General features: G+C 43.0%; 1 protein-coding gene across 1 annotated transcript in view; it reads left to right on the top strand.

Moving 5' to 3' along the window:
* The window catches only part of OGFOD1 (2-oxoglutarate and iron dependent oxygenase domain containing 1), a 756,310-nt gene that overhangs the window by 677,623 nt on the left and 56,232 nt on the right, over positions 1-22,455 (top strand). The gene's annotated exons all lie outside the window — the stretch shown is intronic.

The raw sequence follows: 22,455 nt of genomic DNA, 5'->3' as shown, positions 1-22,455 counted from the left end.
TCCCTGCTTTTCTTCCCCGTGGGGCCAACCAACTCTCGCCACCCGATGTCAATTCTGACATCGGAGAGGACGTTCCAGGCCAGCCAATCGCTGCCTGGCTGGCCCGGAACGTCCTCTACGACATTATAATAGACGTCAGGCAGCGAGAGTTGGTTGGCCCCGCGGGGAAGAAAAGCAGGGAGGGAGAACTCGGCGACGGCCTGTTCCTGATGGCGGCAATGGCAGCCCTTTCCCAGCGGCAGTGGCAGCAGCATGTTTCCCAATGGCGGTGGCATGGGGGAGGGCAGGGAGAAAGAAGGAAAGAAAGGGGAGGGACAGCGAGCCAGAAAGAAAGAAAGGGGACAGGGTGAAACAAAGAAAGAAAGAAAAAAATGAGGCACGGAGAGAGAGAAAGACAGACATAGAGAAAGAAAAGGGGCATGGAGAGAGAAAGAAAGAAGGGGGCAGGGTGAAAGAAAGAAAGAAATGGGGCAAGGAGAGAGACAGACATAGAGAAAGAAAGGGGGCATGGAGAGAGAAAGAAAGAAGGGGTTAGGGTGAAAGAAAGAAATGGGGCAAGGAGAGAGACAGACATACAGAAAGAAAGGGGGCATGGAAAGAGAAAGAAAGAAGGGGCAGGGTGAAAGAAAGAAAAAGTTTGGGGAGGGAATGAGGTCTGGAGGGGAGGAAGCATACAGGAGGCTGAAAGAAGGGAAAAAATATTGGATGCACAGTCAGAAGAATAAAGTGCAACCAGAGACTGATGAAATTACCAAACAAAGGTAGGAAAAATGATTTTATTTTCAATTTAGTGATCAAAATGTGTCCGTTTTGAGAATTTATATATATGCTGTCTATATTTTGCACTATGGCCCCCTTTTACTAAACCGCAATAGCGGTTTTTAGCATAGGGAGCCTATGAGCGTTGAGACCAGCGTGGTGCATTCAGCGCAGCTCCCTGCGCTAAATACCGCTCTCACGGTTTAGTAAAAAGGGAGGGGGTATATTTGTCTATTTTTGTATAGTTGTTACTGAGGTGACATTGCATAAAATCATCTATGTTGACCTCTTTGAAAACCCGCAGAATATAAATGATAATTAACATTTTCTCTGCGTACAGTGTGCTTTGTGTTTTTAAAATTTTATTGTTGATAGATTATTTTGACTTGGCCACGAAGGTAAGGGGGGGAGGGAGTAGAGCTGCTGAAAGACATCTAGTAATCCTTGCAAGCTTGACTGTGCAGGGAATTATTTTTGTAAAATCATGTTTTGTTATGTGACTGGCATTATTTAGACTTTAATTTCTATGAATGAATAGAATGAAAATGATATAAAATTACTTGCTTGATTTTATGTGCATGCGGTGAAGGAAAGTGGAGAGAGAGTGGGCTGAGGACGCTGAAGGGAAATGGGGAAGAGAGAGTGGGGAAGAAGACGCTGATTTATAAATTGACAATTGTACAGAATATTATTTCTTTTTATACTTTAATAAAACAATTCAAGGCTTGTGTGGATGGAATCAGGTGGTTTGCGGGGATGGGGACCGAGCTTACGGGGATTAGTCCAATAAAATGGTATTTTCTTATTTCTTATTATTTGTTTTATTTTTATTTGTTAATTTGTAAAGGGGTGATTGTTATGTATCAGTTTTTTCAAATTTACATCTACTGTCTTTATATTTTGCACAGTATTAGAGGACATGTATTATTGTTTTTGTGGTGTTATGGTGTTGCATTGTATGCAGAGTCTGGTTTCTTGGCGTTTCAGTTTAACTTTTGTCTACATATTTCTATTTTTAGTTTGTGAATATTCCATATTGGGCGAGGGTGTATCTGTCTGTGTGTATGAAAGGGACATGGCTTTCTGATAGCATCGACTGTACAGGATCAATTGACTGTGCAGGATCTGGTTTGTTTAGTTTTACAATGTATGTGTTGATGTTCTAGTGCTCACTGCAGTGTTTAAAATGCTGCCTTTTCCTAGGTACACTCTTGTGCGATATGTGGATTGTTAATAAAAATCATATTTTTCATATAGACGAGGGGGGGTGTCAAAAAATGATGGGCCCCGAGTGTCACATATGCTAGGTACGCCATTGGGTTCCTCCAGCTCCTTTGAGCTTCTTAACTCTATTCACATAGCTTAATCATTACAGTAACAGAACTCAGCTAGGGCTGATGCAATAAGGCTCTTTTCAGAACCTTGGCCCAAATTCAGTAAGCAAACTGATCGGTTTGCGAACCCTTTGCGACCAAATTTCCCTCCAACCCCATTCACTAAAGCCTGTAGCAATCCTCCCATGCAAATTAGCAAAACCCCATGCAAAATAGCCAAGCGATTGATTCACTAACAATTGCTTGGATATTTTGAATTGGGTTTTACTATTGGCAAACCCGACTGCTGCAGACCTGTCTGTAACTGAGTTACCTAACAAAAAATGGATCAGTTCCTAAGTTATCCAACCCACAAATATCGTCAATTGAAGAAAAAAAAGGGGGGTATAAAGGATAATTTATACAAAGTCTGCTTCAATAAATTTTCTACACATCAGTGTCTGACTTCTTTGCTGTAATCAATATATTGTTTCTATTAACCCACTATTTTATCATTCAAATAAAACCCCTTTATAACAACAAACTCACCCCAACACATAAACTAGGAGGTTGAAGTATCATAAAGGATGCATTATTCTCAGTAGAGACCTCTTATAACTTAGATGTTATTTCAAGTCTTCATCCTGAATGCATGTAGTATAATCATTTTCTTCAAGACCTCCTTCCTACCCATATTATTGATTATTGATTATTTATTTAATTTGTTTATTTTATTAAAAAAACATCTACTAAGAGTTCAAACCTATCTTTTATTTAATTAATTAAAAATATTATTAATTTAATTTAATTGTAATATCCAAACCTAAGATCAATTCATTCAATTCATCAGTATATCTGTATATATTGAAGAAGAACAGCAAAACTTATCTTAATGGCTTCCCAGCCAGAACCAACATTGGTGGGTCATAAACTACCCTTAGGAAGTCCCTGATTGGCTATTGCTTTGACCAATCAGGGACTTCCTTAGGCTCAGCCCCTTAAGCTCAGGCGCCCCAGGCCCCTCCCAAGGTGGGAACCTGAGCCAATCAGGGCCTTAGGCTCCTTCCCATGCATCACATGATGCAATGGGGCATGGCCTAAGGCCTCAGAGTCGTCACGGGAGGCATTGGAGCAGGAAGGGTTGAGCACCCCTCCTGCTCTGTTAAAGGTACGGGGAAAGGGATGTGGAAAGAGGGCCTGGAATGGGTAGGGGGTGTCTGGGGGTGGTGTTGGCAGGAGGGAGTTGGCATCCCTCCTGCAGTTTGTTTTTTGGTGGGTAGCCAGCCAGACTAGATTTTGCAACAGGTAGGGAGGTGGACCAGGCCCGGCCAGGAGGGGTTTAACATGGCAGGAGGGAGTTGGCATCCCTCCTGCCTTTTGTGGGTCATCGGCACGTGAGGGGGCATTGCTACTTTTTTTTTTAACTTTTTCCTTTTTTTCGTTTTTGTAGGCCAGGGAGCCCATAGTTTTAACCCACAGGGCGGGAAGGGCAGGAGAGATTCGGGGCGAGAGCAGATTGAGGGCACAGCTTCGGGGCAGCAGAGAGCAGGCTGTAGGGCAAATTTTTTTGTGGGGTTCGGTGCACTTGTTAGGAGGGGGGGGTTAATTTTTAAAAAAATCAGGCAGATATTTTGTGTGTGTAAAACATGCAAAATATCTGCCCGATTAAAAAAAAAAATTTAAAAAGCCGGCAGAAGCCCTGACAGCTTTTTTTTTTTTTTTAGCCCAGATAACAGAAGAACTATTTGTAAACCTTGAATGCCTACTCTTTCCTATATATTTTATGGATTTCCTTTTTAACTACGTTGTTTTAACTTGTACTCTGCCTTGAAATTGCTTTAGAAATAAGGCAGTATAGAAAATCTTTATGTCATAAACTATATGGCATCACACAGCTCTAGAAACATAGGAAAATGAAGGCAGATAAAGTCCATATGCACTATCTAATCTGCCTAACCATGCCCTTTAATATCCCCTCCTTTCCCTTAGAGATCAAAAGTACTTCTCCCAACTTTCATGAATTTAGATGCAATATTTGTCTCCACCACCTCCACCAGAAGGCTATTCCAAACATTTACCACCCTTTTTGTACATCAGAACATAAGAATTGCTGCTGCTGGGTCAGACCAGTGGTCCATCATGCCCAGCAGCCTGCTCACACGGCGGCCCTTAGGTCAAAGACCAGTGCTCTAACTGAGAGTAGCCTTACCTGCGTACGTTCTGGTACAGCAGGAACTTGTCTAATTTTGTCTTGAATACCCTGGAAGGTGTTTTCCCCTATAACAGCCTCCAGAAGAGCGTTCCAGTTTTCTACCACTCTCTGGGTGAAAAAGAACTTCCTTACGTTTGTACGGAATCTATCCCCTTTTAACTTTAGAGAGTGCCCTCTCGTTCTCTCTACCTTGGAGAAGGTAAACAACCTGTCTTTATCTACTAAGTCTATTCCCTTCATTATTTTGAATGTTTTGGTCATGGCCTCTCAGTCTCCTCTTTTCAAGGGAGAAGAGGCCCAGTTTCTCTAATCTCTCACTGTACGGCAACTCCTCCAGCCCCTTAACCATTTTAGTTGCTCTTCTCTGGACCCTTTTGAGTAGTACTGTGTTCTTCATGTACAGTGCTGGACGCAGCATTCCAGGTGAGGGTGTACTAGTGATATGATAACCTTCTCCAATCTGTTCGTGATCCCCTTCTTAATCATTCCTAGCATTCTGTTTGCCCTTTTTGCCACCGCCGCACATTGCGCAGATGGCTTCATTGACTTGTCGACCAGTACTCCCAAGTCTCTTTCCTGGGGGTCTCTCCAAGTACTGCACCGGACAGCCTGTATTCGTGTATAAGATTTTTATTACCGACATGCATCACCTTGCATTTATCCACGTTAAACCTCATGTGCCATGTCGCGGCCCATTTCTTAAGCGTATTTATGTCACGTTGCAGGTCTTCGCAATCCTCTTGCATCTTCATTACTCTGAATAACTTCGTATCGTCTGCAAATTTTATCACCTCACTCGTTGTACTGAAAGGTCACTCAGACACAATAATCAGAGACTTGAAAAAAGCAACAGGGTTTATTCAGCATATATGCAACTCCTGAACACCAAGTTGGCAGCTTCAGAAGTCCCGAAACCAGGAAGTTACAGTGATATTTATTCATTTTTCTGGCTATACAACTGAATGCTAGAAAAACTTCTCACGTGTTACTTTTCTTAACAATCATTGGTACTAAGCTCATACTAGCAGGTCACTTATCTAAGCCCTGCAGTTTTTCTGTTACATGTCCAGGAGGGCAGAATACAATATCGTGTATGCTGAGATAACCATAAGAAGCTAAAATGCGCAAGCTAAAACACCCAGTGCAGGTAGGCTAGAACATGAGATAAGTTAAGTCTGCAATTAAACATAATTCAGCATTTTATTAAAGAGAAAACTTAGTTCAATACTCAAGAAAACCAGTCCCAGACTCCTTCAGTCCCCCCTTTCAGGCTAGTCGAATGAATGAGGAAGGAGACAAGCCTGATAAAGTTCAAGAAGGAGGAAGGTCAGGATCAATTGTAGGGACTGGTCGATACTGGGGGAGTGCAAGGGCCATAGCAGCAGTGGAACGGTCAACAGCAGAGTCAACAGTTCGGTGGAGCAGCTTTATGACTATGAAGACCACACAGGGCAGGCAGCAAAGGAGCTGAGAAGACAGGGCAGCAACCAGCAAGATGGTCTTCATTGCTGAACCAGAGGACAACCAGGAGCTGAAGGTGCCAGAAAGCCAGTCTGAAGTAAGGCCTTGCCAGTTCTGGACAGGAACATGAGCCAGTTTGGCGATACAATCCACAATGTCCTCGATCACTTTACCATCATCATCAAGTTCAAGGCAGCAGTTGGAGAGGTTGAATTGCCACAGACACCACCTTCGTCTAGAGCTAGTTGGTTCTGATAGATAGCGGTGCACATTTTAGCATTGGCCTTGCCAATGGTAGCCAGTACATGTGCTGTTTCATTGGTAATGAGTTCAAGAACAGCCTGCAAGTGAATGAAGCAGTTAACCATTTAGATAGGGGTGCGATAACCATAGCAACCATCTTTGGCCCAAGTAGCAGGTTCATAAGCAGCGATGATCCGTTCTGCAGGCCAATCATCACCCCATTCACCTATTTGAAAGGAATTAGTGGAAGTAGACTGCTTTTGGCGACCCCTGGTGTCAAATACAGGGGCTCCCAGGTGTTCACCATCGGCCAGTGGTAACAGGAAGACGCTAGGACAGATCATGCCAAGTACACATGTACAAGTCCAGTTAGCTGGCAACCAAGAGTAAGCAAACAGACCACAGAGCCAATATCGACCATCAGGAGCTGACCATCATTCATAGGAAGTTCCATTGAGCAGTGTCTGAAGGGGTTGACCTGGCAAATTGGAGGTGTTATTGTTAGGCCAGGGGTCCCAGGCAACAATGAAGGTGTTAAAAGACCAGAGAGATGAACACTTGAGGTATCCAATCTGGACGTTGAAGAGGGGGTCCAATACGCTGAAGACAGTGGGAAGCAACAATGAAGGTTCATAAGGCCCATCGTGAAGGTCGTGGACCTGACGTGAAAGTGAGGTTCCGTGAAGTCAAGTTTAACATGTCCAGCTGCTTTGCCTCCCATGGCCACTGTTTTCCCATACCAGTCCCTCCACATACAAAACAATTACTAGCATTAAGAGTCTGGCCTATAGTTTCAGCAAACTGTATAAACAGATTTCTAGTAATTACAGGAATATCAATATCTACTTTCATAATTTCATAAAAATGGGGAAACACCACAGAGTGATGGACAGGAGCACATGGGCGGGATACAATACGGACATATAGAATAGTACCCGGGTCTCGCCTTTTACCATCAATATACAATGCCATGCGGCCTCTGGCCTTCTGGACATTCCAGTTTTATGGGTCAGTGATAGTGAAAACCATGGGATTGCAGTGGCCTGTAGTACACAAGGGGCCGGGGCTAGGACCTAAAGTAAGGGAGGCAGAGGGGATATTAGGGGGATATTTGTGTGGGTCATTGAAAGTAGCCCACGAGACACATTCCCATAAAGGACAGGCTCCACCATTAGTGAAGGTTTCCTCATAGGGGCATTGCTTAAAAGGCATCAGGTTATGCAGACATATATACTTAGCACATTTGATATAATAATGCTGCCAATCTAGGGAGCCACACAAAACTTTATTAGGTACTATTAGGGATAGTACCAAGACCTTGAGTAACATCAAATAACACACATGTATCAAAATACAAAGACACCGGATAAGTAGGGGCCCTCAACATTATCAATGCAGATTTCCACCCACTTTTCAACTTCATCACCAGTAGGTTGGAAACAGATAATACCCTCTGATGTTTGACACTTTCTGTACTTAACTCTGTCATGCAAATAAACATCAGGCAAAGGGGCTGAGGGGCACTTAAATTGGGTACGGTATAGGAGGGCCAGTTCTTCCTTATCCCCATTACGGAGCTGAGAAAGGCACGATTTACAAGGGGTAAAGGATAGTGACTGATCTAGTACAATAGGAAAGAAATACAGAAGAAAGTGATTGATCCCCTAGTACAATAGGAAAGAAATACAGAAGAAAGAAACATAAGGCAATGAAGGCAACGCAAATATCAAATATATAAGACAAAAGGCGCCTACAATGCTAACATAGGAAGCTCATTTTTCTTTCAGGCACAACTTAGAAAATCTCAAACAGTTATACTCAAGGCACTGCTGGAGGCACTAGCTGGAGGCAGCGATAAACCACAGGCTGTTAGTTATACTCAAACACTCAAAAAGAGTTATATTCAGAACACCTAAGTACAGTGGTAAATATTCAGAACATTTTGAGGTCTTAGAAAGCTTCAGCTGAAGATCCGTGTTGTAGTAGAACCAAGTTTCGTGTCCGGACACCTTGACAACTCTAAGAGAAGAAATTAGGACAGTAAAAGGACCTATCCATCTAGGTTTCAGAGGGTCTGACTTCCAAGTTTTAGCCATACTGTATTTCCATGGACATACCCATGAACGTGCGTGGCTATCATTAATGGGGCTCTCTTCAGGACCCATTTCTGGAGCTCTTGAAGGGCCTTAGCTAAGGATTGGACCTGGCTCTGGAGGATATCCGATCCCAGAGTATCAAAAGAACCAGGGTCTGGGTTCACGATGGACAGTGGGCGGCCAAACATGAGCTCAAACGGGGACTGTCCAGTGGGTTTTGACAGGGTACACCTGATCTGAAAAAGAACGGAAGGCAACATGACTGGCCAGGGCAGATTACTTTCTTCAATTCATTTGGTGAGAAGGGTTTTAAGGGTTCTGTTCATCCTTTCAGCTCTGGGGGTGATAAGCAGCATGTAATTTCCATTCAATTTGGAGGGCCTGAGCAGTTTGTTGGACGACTTCAGCAATGAAGGCGGAGCCGTTGTCACTGCCTATGGAAACGGGGAGACCGAAGTGCAGAATTATATCATTCATGATGTGTTTGATTACCTCCCTGGCACGTTCAGTGCGAATAGGGAAGACTTCGACCCATCTAGTCAGAGTGTCTGTAAAGACTAGGAGGTGACTGAGGGAACGGGAAGTGGGCATGTGGGTGAAGTCTACAGCCAGAACTTGCATCGGATATGTTCCAATGGGTTGGTGTCCAGGAGGTGGCAGTTGTCTGATTGGGGGATTTGTTCTAGAACAGACAACACACTGTCGGACTGTATTCCAGACTAGCTGGTCAAGGTGATTGATAAAGAAATATCTCTTGAGGGTCATTTTCATAGCGGGTTCTCCGGAGCGTGCCAGGTCATGGCATCTTTTGACAATCGTGAGGGTCAGGTGTTGAGGAATGAATATGAGGGTACCCGTTGTGCTTGCGTTTGAAGTATCAGTGTGGGTCTGGATTGGCACTTAAATTGGCACATATTTGTATCCACCCTCCTTTCAGGACAGACTGGTCCAAAAGAGTGCGGGCCCAAGTCTGTTCCTGAGAAGTGTACTGGGGTGTAAGGGTGTCCAGAAAAGGAATGAGTGTGTACAGGGGAGCCGAAGAAGGGGGCAGAGGCTGGCAGCTCGAGCTGTGTGGTCGGCAAGGGCATTGCTGCGGGAGATGAGATCAGTGACATGACCGTGGGCTCGACAGGGCATAACCACGACATGGGAGGGCAATTTGACAGCCTCGAGGAGGTCAAGAATGAGGGGAGCATGATGGATCAGGCGGCTGGAGGCTGTAACGAAACCTCGATGTTTCCAGATGGCCCCATGGGCATGCAAGGTAAAGAAAGCATATTTGGAGTCAGTGTAGATGTTGCAAGACTGAGAGGCAGAGTGGCGCAGGGCAGAAGTGAGGGCATACAGCTCAGCTTCTTGGGCGGAAGTGCCAGAGGGCAGGGGGGCCATGAGTAAAGAGGAAGTGGCAGAAATCACTGCATAGCCAGCGATACAGGCACCAGAAGGGGTGACAGACGAACTGCCATCTGTGAAAAGAGTGAAATCAGGGTCCTGGAGTGGGATGTCGGAGAGACCAGGACGGGAAGAATAAACTAAGTCAACGGTGTCAAGGCAGTTGTGCACGAATGGCTGGGAGGAGACGGGAAGGAGAGTGGAGGTGTCAAGGAGTGAAGAGACAACAAGAGAGACCTCATTCATGAGCCACAGGGAGCCTTTATGTTCTAGAAGAGAGGTCACACAGTGCTGGCCGAAAGTAAGTTTGTTAGCGTGCTGTAAGAGATCCGAGACAGCGGCAATGGCCCGAAGGCAGGGAGGCCACCCAGCAGCAACAGGATCCAATTGTCGAGAGAGATAGGCAATGGGCCTATGCCAGGAGCCAAGGAACTGGGCAAAGACCCCGGCTGCGATACCGGACCCTTCATGAACATAGAGCTGGAAAGGTTTGGAGGGTTCAGGAAGGCCAAGGGCAGGAGCCCGAGTCAGAAGTTTTCCAGGCAGTGTTTAGCCCGATCCTGGAGTTGGGTCCAGACAAAAGGGGCTGAGTCCGCGCCCCTAGTGGAATCGCATAGGGGATGGCTGATGGCATAGAAATCAGGAATCCAGATGCAACAGTATCCTGCAATACTGAGGAAGGTGCGCAGAGCCTTGCGGTTATCAGGGACAGGGAGACTACAGACGGCCTGGACCCGGGTGTGAGGAAGGGATCAAGTACCCTTGGAGATAGATGTAAAAGCCAAGGTAGGTGACACGAGGAAAGCATACTTGGAATCAGTGTAAATATGGCCACAGGAAAATTTAAAAGGCAGACTCACTATCTAAAAGACTCAAGTAAACTGTCTACTAGCACATAAGAATTGTTCTCAATCCTTATTCTATATCAGGTTCCTACCCCAAAGAGCTGACTTGTAAAAATTAAGCTACAATGCAGCTCTGGGTCCACCCACTAAGCAGGGTAGTCTGACACAAGCGCGCTCTAAAGCGGCAGTCCCTTCACTATCATCTGGCTGGCAAAAATATTTACTTCCATATAAGACTTGCTTCTAAACCTTCATATAGGAGTGTCACAAAAGCATTCCTAAAAATTATATTTTTATACCTAAAAGTTACATTCTTACATGATTTATACTCACAAAAGATAATCCATACACACAGCTTTAAACATTTTCTGTTAGTCAGCCTGCGTCTCAGTGCTGATAAATTTGTATTCCTGTGTTAAAAGTGAAACAGGAGAGACCTATTCCCCCTCTCTTCAGAATTTCACAGAGGAGAGAGAGTTGCTTAAAGGTTAAAGAGATCAAATTACAGATGTGGTATATAAAATATGGTTTTCAAAACCAATTCTCATGTTTAATATACATTCGCACACATAATCACTCATGGGATCCCACCACACCACTTACATAAAGCACTAACAAAATTGGCTATTACCCTGAACCAGGTCAGCAAACCCTGATTTACCATGTATTTCAATTTACAGAAAAGATGGGCACTTAACCTCCACCTTTGTTAGGTCAAGTGTAATTAAAAGTTGATTAATCACCTAATCACACATTCAGGGCATTACACAATTCTAAAAATACTTTATAAAACAAACATGGAGAATACTTATGGGGAATTTAGGAAACACCTAAAAACATATCTGTTCCTAAAGTACTTAGGCAACTAACCTCATCCCAAAATAACTGATCCCTAGAGTTGTTAATCACTAGTTTCTAACTTTGCTAATTCCACTCAACTTATAGCATCTTTCAATCAATATTAACCGGCAAAACATTGCTAAATCCATTCAAACTGTAACATCTTCTAATTATTGTAAACCGCATAGAACTTCACGGTCTTGTGGTATATAAACTGTTATATTATTATTAATAAAAATTCATACTGGACAGACAGAACTCATAAGGAACCCGGGATAGAAATACAAAGGATGGGGATTTTGAATGTCATGCACACACAAAATAACCCACACATACATGCAGATAAATGGTCCGTGCAAAAAGCAATCTTTGTACTTTTGTACAATTTTAGTCTCATATATCTTTCTTATAAGTACGGTATCTCGGTTGGAATAAAATTTTTCGTACACAAAAGATTTGTTCTTCCCTATTGGGCATGCTCTACTGCATTGCCCAGTGGTCTCAAACTCAAACCCTTTGCAGGGCCACATTTTAGATTCGTAGGTACTTGGAGGGCCTCAGAAAAAAATATTTAATGTCTTATTAAAGAAATGACAATTTTACATGAGGTATAACTCTTTATAGTTTATAAATCTTTCCTTTTGGCTAAGTCTTAATAATAATATTGTCATTTATAGCTAAAGAGAGATATGATCAAGAAATTGTTTTATTTTACTTTTGTGATTATGATAAACACACCGAGGGCCCCCGGGCTGTGAGTTTGAGACCACTGGCATTGCCCCTTATAATCCTACCCCTATCTTCTCACTGATTCCAGCTACACAAGCCCTTTTAATCAGGTCAGAATTCATGCACATACCTTCTCTAAAACACTTTCAACATACGCGTACATTCTTTATTCCACTGCCTGCTCTGAGCAGTTGGAAACACATAAACCTTCCAGCTGTTCAGACGTCCTTTAACTCATTCACTTCCACCTCATTTCAAACTCTGGTTCCATACATACTTAAAGCACCACTCTCGTCTCCTTAAAGCACTTCCTGTCTCTCTCTTCAAATTACATGCTCTTGTCTTTCCTGAAACCTAGCAGCACCAGTCATTAATGAGCCTGGCAGGCAAAAATCCAACAGATGTTTATTACTCCTCCTCCATCTTCCTTTACAAATACAGCACAATAGAAATATAGCCAGTTCTAACCAATTCCCTGATTCCTGAAATGTTCAACCTACACCTTTTTTTTTTTTTTTTTAGGATGCATCCGAATCATGCTGAGCCCTGTAAATACAAACAGCTTACGTCTATTATCTAACTTCTGATCTACAGATTAGTTCAGTTTCGTTTCCCAAACAGACAGGCACAGTTCCTAGAATCCCTCCCCGCTATTTCAACGATGAATCAAGTCATTTACTAAGGCAAGGGAAAAGAAACATGAGAGGAATGATCAATTCCTACACTTACCAGTTCGGTGGCCACTCCCAGATTCAGACAGATATCAGGTCCTGCACTTTAAACAGGACAAGATTAATCAGTTGAGCCAGTCCAAGTCCCGAGGTCTACCGATCCCAAGGAGAGGGACCAGCCAGCTTGGCAGACAAGATCGGTTGTCAGACCAGACACAAGTGACCAATCGAGTAGCTGGTGGTCAAAAGACCTTCAAATCCCTGTTCGGAAGCGTCAAATGAAAGGTCACTCAGACACAATAATCAGAGACTTGAAGAAAGCAACAGGGTTTATTCAGCATATATGCGACTCCTGAGCACCAAATTGGCAGCTTCAGAAGTCCCGAAACCAGGAAGTTACCATGATATTTATTCATTTTTCTGGCTATACAACTGAATGCTAGAAAAACTTCTCACGTGTTACTTTTCTTAACAATCATTGGTCCTAAGCTCACACTAGCAGGTCACTTAAACTAAGCCCTGCAGTTTTTCTGTTACATGTCCAGGAGGGCGGAATACAATATCGTGTATGCTGAGATAACCATAAGAAGCTAAAACACCCAGTGCAGGTAGGCTAGAACATGAGATAAGTTAGGTCTGCAATTAAACATAATTCAGCATTTTATTAAGGAGAAAACTTAGTTCAAGACTCAAGAAAACCAGTCCCAGACTCCTTCAGTACCAGTTTCCAGGTCATTTATAAATATGTTGAAGAGCACGGGACCAAGCACCGAACCCTGTGACGCCACTCATGACGCTTTTCCGGTCCGAGTATTGTCCATTTACCCCCACTCTCTGTTTCCTATCCGCCAGCCAGTTTTTAATCCACGGGAGTATTTCATCCTCGATTCATTGGCTTGCAATTTTTCGAAGTAGTCGTTCATGTATTTTCTAAAGTTATTTCTGAATTTATCCCCCTTCACATTCCTGAGATTCCTTTCAATTGAAAGATACTCACCTCTTGCACATATATGTCACTGTGTGCTCTAAATAACTGCATGAACAGCTCTTCGTTCCATCTCTGGAGGAATCCAAGGAAAAAAAACTACCAAGCACAAAGGTGTAGTTTAAGCGCAGAAGTACAACATTAAAATCCACTCCTCTGCCGATGACATCCAGCTGCTCCTCCCACTAAGCGAAAACCGATTGTCCCAAATTGCTAACCTCCAACACTGCTTCTCTGACATGAAAACCTGGATGACAAACAATAAACTATAACTGAACGCCTCTAAGACCAAACTCTTATGGATCAGGGAAAAAAGCACCAAATACACTCACCCAACACTACCATGGAACTCCACTCTACTAACGGCAACAGATCAAGTACGCAGCGTAGGAGTAACCTTAGACGGACACCTATCCCTATCCACCCACATATCCCAAGTAGTCTCTACCTCCTTCTACTACCTCCGCCAACTGAGAAGGATCAAACCCTACATCTCCATACCTGACCTAACCCAACTCCTCTACGCATATGTCCTCTCCAGAATGGATTACTGCAACTCCCTATTTAATGGAATAACCAAAAAAGATCTCAAGCACTTCCAACGGGTCCAAAATGCAGCTATCCGCTTCCTACACAGCCTCAACTACCATGATCCCATCTCCCCAGCACTCTGCGCTGAACACTGGCTCCCAATTAGCCAACGTTGTGTATTCAAGGCTCTGGCAAGAGCACATAAAATAATTTATGCCACCACCCCCTCCTACATAAAATCCAAGCTACCCATCTACATCCCCACCCGCACCCTCCGCTCAGAAACAGAGATACGCCTATGCATTCCCCCCGGAAGGTCCCTCCTCTCAGAAACCACCCGCAAATGCTCCTACAGACACTTCATTCCCCAACTCTGGAACCAACTCCCCCCTCAACTCAGACTACAGAACTCACTAATGACATTCCGGAAAATGGTAAAGACCCTCCTCTTCAGCTAAAGGTCACCCTCAATCTACACACCACCCCCCTTAAACCCCACCTCTACCCTTCTTTCTCCATTCTAATCTGCCTAAATTTCTGTATAGTCCACTCTCAGCCTATACTCAAATAACTTGTATTTAAACTAAACTACTTATATTTAAACTACTGTTCTTAATTTGCTGTATAGTCCCTATATTTAAACTGCTGCACAGTCTCGTATGTCCAAGTATTTAAATCTACTGTATAATCTTGTATGTCCAATTACACTCCATTGTGAATGTTTACTTGTAGACCGTTCTGAGCTACTGGGAGGACGGGATAAAAATCTAAATAAATAAAAATAAATAAATAAATAAATCATTCAAGGCCTTGGGAGTTCTTGGCATCCTACTAACTGGTAGGGAAACAACCAAGAATCTCCCTGAATTACAAATGACAGGCCATTTTATTTGGATAATGACATTATTAATTAATTCATTATTAAGCATCCTGACATCATCTTATTCATTAGTAAACATACAGAAAGGATGGATTTCACCTCAACAAGGAAGGAGCAAGAGTATTGGCAGGCAACATGAAAAAGGCCTTCGAGAAGGTTTTAAACTAAAAGACAGGGGAAAGCCGACAGTCGACCACCAGTCGATGGCCCGAGCGACAGGATGCCCCAACGAAGGAACCACGGACAACTATTCATACACAGGAGGGGACGACCTCACAGAAAATAAGGGAGACAAGGCAGGAAGGGACGACTCAGACACAGGAGGGGACGGCTAAAAAGCAAACAAGGGAGACAATGTAGGAGCAGAAAAGGATATTGTGAAAGAAATAGTAGAGACAACCAAGCATAGAAAGTCTAAGAAGATAACTCAAAGAGAACTCAAATGTATGTATACGAATGCTAGAAGTCTGGGAAACAAAATGGGAGAATTAGAGACAATAGCAAGACACGATGAACAGGAAATCATTGGCATAACAGAAACATGGTGGAATGAAAACAAATGGGACACAGTACTACAGGGATACAAACTATACAGAAGAGATCTGTAGTAGGATTTATGGTTCACTTAGCAGTATTATAAACACGTTACGTCTCTGTTAAGTTGTCTAGGGAAAACCATAATCTCTTATCCAGGTCCAAATATCATGGTCTAATTATACGACACAAAACCCAGGCTAATGAGAAATATCTTTATTATGAAAATAGAAAAATATAATTCACAAGCCAGCTGCAAAATCTAAGTATTGTTCTAAAAATATCTGATTACACAAATGAAACTCAGTACAAAATTATCACAATCTAATTGTTATACAATTAAGTAATTCTACTGGTTAAAATACACTAAACAATTCCTTATAATAATAAAAATCCCTGATTAGCAAATGATTATATTATCACCAATGGAGCTTTTCAACCCTTATCCTTTATCACAAGTGATCCTTATCTAACCCCGCTATTAAGAGTGTAAATTCCGTAATCTTACCTTAAGATCAGCCTCTCAGGCGAAATTAGGTGGAAGGGAAAACTTCTTGGCAGCTTTAGAAGACGTCAGGAATCCGGTTGTTAAAGGCACACGTGTTGACAATCCTTGATGAGGCTATAAATCATCCGCAAACAAGTCCCGTTCCGTGCTGAGTTCAGAGCCGTTTTAAATGTCTGAATTTCTCTCACTTAGGCAGAGTCGCACGAGGTATCTTACAGGTCTAATTATTGAAAGAAAAAGTTTACATTTAGAACATCTGTGAGCAGATCTGAGCTTCCCCGGACCTTATCACAGACTAACTAATTAATTAATTAGCATCCTTTCTTGTATCTCATCAGATGACCTCCTCGGACCAATCCAGAAACAAAACTTGGATGAATAGCCTTTCTGTGGAAAGTATCATATAGGCTGGTAGACCCAGGGCCGTTAGATAGATAAGAACAGGATAATTTCTTCAAGATTCACACTGTCCCATTATTAAAGCACAGATGAATGTCCTTGCATAGCAACATTCTGGTACATACCCATAATGCATCAGGCAGAAACAGCAAAGCTATGTACTTCTTTCTTCTTGTAATTCATGCTTGGAAAAATCTCTTGTTCAGCAGAAAGATTTCTTGAGAATGGTTCAGGCTTTGATGACATCAGAGAGGCCTAACCCACAGGTGTGAATACGGAAATATCCCTACAGTCCCCCCTCTTGAAAGAGAAATAACTTCAATGGAGTCTATTTCACCTTCAACCTAAGTAGGAAAGGATCGCCAAGATCCAAGGTGATACAAAATGCATAAACATAATTAATACCATAAATCAGCAATAAATCAAAGATATCAATAATCAATGTAGAATAATCATAAGGGCAAGGGCAAAATATATGAACCCAGCCAAATAAATGATAATAAAATCACTGAATAATGGCAATATATGATAAAATCAAAAATCATAACTACTTAGCAAGGCACAAAAGGTATGCCAAAGCAAAAGTTAAGACAGATAGATCATAATCAAAAATACGGCTGGCAAAATCACTCCTTCATAGCCGCAATGTAATCATGCATTCTTAAATCAGTATGTGATGGTTTCTGACGAATAAGACGTCGAATCCGGATGGCCTCATAGAGTGCAAAAACAGAGAACCCAAATAAGAGAACCCACAGGATGGCAAAAATTGGAATAACAACAGTGATAAAAAGATCAATACTGCGGGTATCAACAACTTCATGTACATTGGGGGAGCCATTATGAAAGTCCTCGACATGAAGCTTATCATTATCAACTTTCAGTTCAATGGTGTGGGAAGGCTTTGTCAACAAATATTGTTCCACTTCAAGGGTAAAGTTGATGGAATATCCACGGAAAACATCTAAGATTTCCAATTCAGTTTCAGTAGGAGTAGAGTCCAAATGGAAAAGAGAAACACCTCCAACGGAAACAAAAGCATAAGGTGGAACAGTAATCATACAGACATTGCTAGGTAAAGTAAAACGATTAGTCACATCATGTTTGGTATAGGTGACAATAAGTTCAGTAGTAGGAGTACTGATTAACCAAGCATTGTTTACAATGGCAACAGTGGTGTCAGAAAAATCCTCATACTTAGTCATGGTCACCTGGCATTTCTCAGGAATAGAAACAGATAAACCACAGAGTGTTTCAGAAGTATCTTTCAGGAAGGGTTTACCAGGGCAGAGCCAATGAATATCTTTAGTTTTCTGACACAGAGCCAAATTAGGGACCAAATAATGAATGGGATCATCAGAGTGGAAAGCTACATGTTCTGGAGTGTCTACCTTTATGTGAATGTTATCTTTCCAGATACCTACATTAATGACGTGTTTTAACTGGTAGACATTTTCAGGGAGAATAAAAGGTATATGTAGCACAAAAGCCAGTTCCATGCGTTCTACATTTACATATAAAGGAACTGCAGAACCTAAGTGGAAAGCAATTTGGATTTGAAAAGGGTCAAGAGGTATGCAAGTAATTTTAGAAAATGCTTCTCTAATTACATCAGAGGAAACCAAATACAGGGGAATATGACCCAATAGAAGATGACTAATACTAGTGTCAATTTCACGGAAAAGGTTATAAGTCATTTCTCTCATGGGATGCATAAATGTACGCTCATCATTCATCATGCCTTTGATCACAGATACCTCAGCAGCATTAAAGTCAATTTGATGTGAATGCAGATTAACCAAAGTCACAGTATCATGGAAAGTCTGGCCTTGAGCAATGAGTTTTTGCTGCTGGATACTCACTTGAGACTGAATTTCATCCAAATTATTTTGGAACTGATTGACAGTTGTACGTAATTTATTAATGGAGACAGCATTGGCAATGGACATTGATGAGCCAAAAAGTGAACCAAGAGCAGTAATTAAAAGTGCACCAGAGACAAAACCAACAAAACATCGGGGTCTGCCATGGTGAGGTTGAACCTGCGGTACCATTACTTTTTCAAGTTGAATCAGGATATGCTGCACATTGGTAGTAGCATAGCGCAGGTGGTCACAATACCATAATTGGGTATTCCGGTTAGAGGTAGGAGCGTTAGATGGACTGGTAAAGTTGAAATGCTTCTGGAACACATCGAGAGGAGCCAAAGAGATGAAGACTTTCTGTGTAACGATCTGAGACTGGGTAATCAGGAAACCAGGAGAATCTTGAAGGACAACTCCAGATTGTGGACCAGGTTCGATCATCTTGGGACCAACTCCAATCAGCATGGAAAACAGGAACAGCAACAGCAGAACTCGTTTCGCCATCTGAAAAACAGAATAGAAACAGATTATGCCGTTGGGTTAACATTAGACATCACAGCAACGGTGTCACCCTGGGCAAATTTACTGGGATGACATGGTCTAAGTTGATTAATGTGGACCCATTTAAGGACATCTGCACCTGGAGAATTTGATTTGATGCGAATTTGATAGGCCACAGGTGAAGCTTTTTCCACTATAGGGAATGGACCATGCCAACTTGGCAAAAATTTACTTTCTTTGGTCTTGGTTTTGCCAAAATTGTAATAGAATACCTTGTCGCCAATTTGGTATTCCTTTGTGGTAGTCCTATGATCATAATAGGCTTTTCTACCTTTAGCAGCAGTTTCCAGATTTTTCTGGGCAAAGGAAAATGCACCCTGTAAATGTTTACGTAAATGGGTGACATACTCATGAGCAGTAGTAGCACTAGAAAGATTTACATCATTAGTTCTATACAACAAATGAATTGGTAATGTCATTTCTCTACCTGTCATCATTTCAAAAGGCGTCAACCCCGTAGACCGGTGAGGCGTGGCACGAATAGCCATCAGTACCAAAGGTAACTTCATATCCCAATCCTTACCAGAGGTAGACATGTACTTCTTCAGGATCGTGATGATGGTACGATTCGCTCTTTCCACTTGTCCCGATGATTGAGGGTGGTAAGCTATGTGCAATTTACTTTTCACTCCAAGCATCTTCCACATGTGTCGCATCACATCTGCAGTGAAATGTGATCCTTGGTCTGAGTCCACTCTCATGGGCAAACCCCACCTACTGAACACATGATTCAGTAACAAGGTAGCGGTAGTCTCTGCCGTACAATTGGGTGCAGGCAAGCACTCAATCCACTTGGTAAACAAACAAGTGACAGTCAACATATACTTATTACCTCGGGAGGAACGGATCACTGGGCCGATCCAATCAATCTGGATGTCGGACCAGGGCATGACCAAACCCTTCTTTCTTAAGGGTGCTCGGTGAAGTGGTTGAAATTGACAACAAGTCAAGCAACCTCTCGTATATAACTGCACATCTTGCCGCATATGAGGCCAGTAGGCCACTTGCTTCAGTGTCTCATATGTAACTTCTTCACCTCTATGTCCAGCACAAGATTCATCATGGGCATGTTGAAACATGATTCCTCGATATGCACGGGGTACAACCCACTGCACGATACCATGCTTACTCGTCCGAGTGAGCAGGTTCTGATGAATCGAGAATTTCTCTCTGGAGTTGTAGAGTATCCTCAGTTCTTCATCCTTCTGATCATCTTCAGACAATGGATGATCCTGTGGATTCTGTATGAAGTGATAGAACTTTCCCAGGATAAGATCTGTCTTCTGAGCAGTTACAAGATCAAAGGAAGGGATATCATTACCCCACTGCACTACAGGTGTTTCAGCTACCTGTTTCGCTTGGCGTCAAGTAATAGCATATACCATCGAGAACAACTCTTCAGGGCATTGCCATAGTTCACCTGACAAAGCACCTTCTTTGGCCAGTTGATCCACAAGGTCATTTCCGATCTTGTCAGAACTATTAACCTTGGCGTGACCTTTCACTTTCTTCCAATAGATCAGGGGTGCCCACACTTTTTGGGCTTGCGAGCTACTTTTTAAATGACCAAGTCAAAATGATCTACCAACAATAAAATTTAAAAAAAACACAAAGCACATTGTACGCATAGAAAATGTTAATCATCATTCCTATTCCAGGGTTTTTCAAAGAGGTCAAAGCAGATGACTCTATGCACTATCACCTCAGTAACAACCATACAAAAATAGATAAATATACCCCCTCCCTTTTTACTAAACCACGATAGCAGTTTTTAGCGCAGGGAGCTGCGCTGAATGCCCAGCGCTGCTCTCGACACTCATAGGCTCCCTGCGCTAAAAACCTCTATTGCGGTTTAGTAAAAGGGGACCTTAGTGTAAAATATAGACAGCAGATATAAATTCAGACACATTTTGATCACTAAATTTAAAATAAAATCATTTTCCCTACCTTGTCTGGTAATTTCATGAGTCTCTGGTTGCACTTTCTTCTTCTGACTGTGCATACAATCTTTCTTCCCTTATTTTAGCCTGTATGCTTCCTCTCCTCCAGACCTCATTCCTTCCCCCAACTTTTCCTTCCTCTTCCCTGCCCTTTCTTTCTCTCTGCCTCCCTTTCATTTTTTTCTGTTTCTCTTCTTTCCTTCTGTCTCTCTGCCTGCCCTTTTTCTTTCTTTCTCCCTGCCCTCCCCCAAGCCACTGCCACTGCCATTACCATCGGGGACCAGGACCCAAACGCCACCAATAACAGGCCCCAAGCTCTCCCCGATGTTAATTCTGCCGTCGGGAAGAGGAAGGCTGATCAGCCCAAGATCGTGATCAACCTGTTGGGGGAAATGCTGCCGGGTCCTGCCTTCGCGGAAACAGAAAGTAGGCAGGACCCGGCAGGAAGAAGAACAAATGCTTCACTAACCTGTCTCCCGCATTAGCCCGTAGCGAACGCTTGCTTCAGGGCTCTCAACATGTGCGTGCCGGCTTCCCTTCTCCCCTCCCCCCCCCCCGGACATAACTTCCGGTTTCGGAGGGAAGAGAAGAGAAGCCGGCACGCACACGTTAGAGCCCGGAGCATAAGTTCGCTATGGGCTGAAATCTCCAAGCTGTTTTTTTTTTTTTTTTTTGGGTGGGGGGTTTAATGTTCAGCAGTGGCAGATGACAGCTGGGCGGACCGCCCAGCTAAAAGGCCCTAGGGAGAACACTGGAGAGGAAGGCTGATCGGCCCGTAGATCAGGACGGCAACACGAGTCTATCACAGAGCCCGGGATGGGCTCCGCGATCGACTCACGTTGCCTTCCTGAGCTACTGGTCGATCGCGATCGACGTGTTGGGCACCCCTGCAATAGATAGTCATGTCATTGTCTCGTACCAATTGATCTAAGGCTAGAATCAAGTCGCCATGATGGACAGGCTTTCCTTTGGAATTTAACATGTCCTTCTTTTTCCACACGGGTAAGTGAGACACAAAGTTTTGACGCACATAGTCAGAATCTGTACAGATAATCAGTTCTGGGATCCCCTTCTGTACCGCAGACTGTACATCGACCAGAGCTGCTACAATCTCTGCATATTGGTTGGTTTTAGCACCCAATCTATACTTCAAGGTTTCCATAGGAGTGTCGACATTCCACACTACACCTACTCCTGCGACCAGAGTATGGGTCGAGGTCTGGTGGAAGGCACAGCCATCTACGTAGACTTGAGGTATATTGGCACATAGCTGTTCATCATAAAAATGATGACGATGGGGTTCCTCCTCTTCTGGTGGAACATCAGGTTCCGGTATACCTGTAAGAGAATCTTGTTCTGTACAATCATGCAATTCTGCTATCCCTTGGGCTACTGTGTTACGATGTTTCAGGGCATACTTTACCTGTAAAGGCCATCCTTGGAGAGCCAAAGTCCATGAGACTATTTGGCTATTGGAGACACGACCAGTCTTGATCTTGTCACTACCCAAAAAACTAATGGGTTGATGACAAGTTTCTACAATGAGTTTTTCTCCTTGGATGTAACTCCGAAAATGTTGAAGAGCCCAAACGGTTGACAGTAGAGCTTTCTCACAATCAGAATACTTCTTCTCTACATCGGTGAAGCCTTTGCTTGCATAGGCCACCACACGCTTGTCAGAGTCGTATTTC

This window comes from Geotrypetes seraphini, chromosome 4 (assembly GCF_902459505.1).
Source record: "Geotrypetes seraphini chromosome 4, aGeoSer1.1, whole genome shotgun sequence".
In the NCBI taxonomy this organism is placed as follows: domain Eukaryota; kingdom Metazoa; phylum Chordata; class Amphibia; order Gymnophiona; family Dermophiidae; genus Geotrypetes; species Geotrypetes seraphini.
This window is presented reverse-complemented; position numbering and strand designations above follow the sequence as displayed.